This window comes from Chrysochloris asiatica, unplaced genomic scaffold, assembly GCF_000296735.1.
Source record: "Chrysochloris asiatica unplaced genomic scaffold, ChrAsi1.0 scaffold00188, whole genome shotgun sequence".
In the NCBI taxonomy this organism is placed as follows: domain Eukaryota; kingdom Metazoa; phylum Chordata; class Mammalia; order Afrosoricida; family Chrysochloridae; genus Chrysochloris; species Chrysochloris asiatica.
The window spans coordinates 1,567,231-1,569,551 of record NW_006408706.1 but is presented as its reverse complement, the minus strand read 5'-3'; the positions used below and the strand labels follow the sequence as shown (position 1 = coordinate 1,569,551).

Sequence of the window (2,321 nt, the reverse complement as noted above, 5' to 3'; positions counted from 1 at the left end):
CCAGTGTTGGTTGTTATGCTATACCTCAGGCTCCAATCCAACCTTTGGCCTGTTTTGCTTTTAAACATTCTTTTGCTCCCTTCAGTCCTCTCCTACTCTTTTCCATGATTAAAAACAGCACAAAAAGGAAACACATAATAAAAGTTCAGCACCTCCATTTGGCCTGAGTATCTGTGCGCATGCGTGGCAGAAGAACCCACCAGTGGTGAGGGTGGGGGTGGCCACTCAGCTCAGGCTCTCCCTCTATTCACCAGAATGGAGGTGGGCAAACAGTGAGCATGCCAATTACCAGATACCAAAGAAAATCAGAACAAAGCAAAACTGACAAAGTAGATTGTCCACCTTTGTCCCAAGTTTCCTGTGGTGTTTTTCTGCTCCCCCTCTTTCATCCTGCCACTTGGTCTCACCCAAGATGTCGGCTCAGATCTCCGAGCCAGGCCCGGCAGATTCAAAAGTACGTGATTTTTTACTTCAGCTCCAATCTCCACAAGCTATAAGCCTTCAAACCTTTAAAATATTCCTATCTCTGTGGTTCTGAGTTTTGGAGCTCTGCCCTGGATCTGCTTTGCCTGGTATTCTGTGTTATTGCTGATGGCGACCTTCACTGCACCTCTACCCTATCCGCTATCAAGCTCTGCCTCCGTCTCAGCACTTTTGAAAACTTTTGAATATAATATTTATAAGCATCTTTACCTTTGTGACTTATAAATGGTAGCTTGAATATATATTTTTTTTCAATAGAACTAGGTTTGTTTATTTATTTATTTACTTGGGTTTTTTTCAAACACAAGCAAGCACAGATGTGTACCAAGTATGGGCATGGCCAGGTACTTACAAAGCAGCTGTTTTGTTATAAATGGTAACAACATAGTCAGAGAAAAATAGTATTGCATGTTCTGTCTGTGTGAGTAGCCTAGAGGTGTAAGGTAACTGAAGGAAGATGGTGCTCTGACAAGCAATCAGGGTGAACAAAGATCACCAGATCCTGCTTCCAGAGAACTCGAGAAGTAGCATCAATTCAGTCTACTCATTTTCTCCACTTTCTATAACTTTCCTCTTCTGTTCATCTGTCTTTTTTCTTGAAGATGTCATTTCATCTGTAAATCTGAAGTTTTGTGATGCTTTCACTAATGTCCTCAAGGGCCCTGTGAGAAGCAGCCTTCTTTGGTGCAAATTCATGTTCTTCTGGATACCAGTGTCTGCACAGCTCTTTAACAATGTTTACATCAATTATTCTATAATGAAGATGTTTCATGAACTGAGGCATGTGTTTGTCAAGAAACTTATCTGCATGAATTGAATTTCCTGCAAGTGGACAGAGCCCTGGAGGAGTCTGCTGTCATACAAAGGAAAGAAATCTGCCTGCTGCAACGTCATTGTACTCTCCCTTGACTGCCTTGGTAAGACCAGACTTCCCATGATGCTCCTTACACCAAACTGACATGCTGTCCAGTAACTCATCTGGCTGCTTTATAATCAGGTTAGGACCTTCTCCCAAAATGTTGAGATTGTAGTCAGTTATCAGACAAGACATTTCAATAATCTGGTCCTCTCAATGTCCAAACCTGTCATCTCCAAGTCCACCTAGGCCATCTGCTGAGCCATACTTTTCCCTACTGCCATGGCTGTGCCACCTTCGTGGACACACCACATCCAGGACTGTTCACAAATCTCACCCACATCTAGCAACATCTTGGAGCCCAAGGAACTATCTAGTATCTTCCAGCACAGGCCACCATGGTCCCAGATTCTCAGCTGGTGCTGTCACCGGTAGCTTGAATTTTAAAAGTTGATTACTAAACATATATATTTTTTTTGCTTTTGCATCCTTATTTGAAACCCCAGTTCCTGAGGCATAAGATCATAAATTTCTTCCTTTTGTTAGAATATTGTAAAAGAGAGCTAACACATGTGGGTCTACAAGGACAAGTAGCCGGACTTGGCCTAATCATTTGGATAAATGGAAGGAGACTTCCCAGAGCATATGATGCTTGACTTGAGCACTGAAAAAAGAATTGGTCTTAATGAATTTAGAATGGTGCCATGCAAGAAAATACAGAGAGAAGTGAAAAAGACCAGGCTGATTGAACTAGAGGTGAAAGGAGAAAACTGATATAAGGCTGGAAAGTAAGCAGGGACTGTGCAAAACCTAGAGTGTCCAGTAAGGAATCTTGTCTTCATCCTGAGAGTGACAAGAAACTACTAGTGGCAGTGGGAACATGATCAGCTTTGCATCTGGCAGAGGTCACTCTGGTTCTGGATGCAGTGTGTATTAGAAAGGTGTTCAGGAGTGAACGAAAGGGTAGTGACTGTAGATAGAT

At 42.4% G+C, this 2,321-nt stretch overlaps 1 pseudogene; it reads right to left on the bottom strand.

Annotated features, from left to right (window-relative positions):
• Window positions 1–1,023: 1,023 nt before the first annotated feature.
• On the bottom strand, window positions 1,024–1,632 carry LOC102818699 (annotated as a pseudogene).
• Window positions 1,633–2,321: the final 689 nt, after the last annotated feature.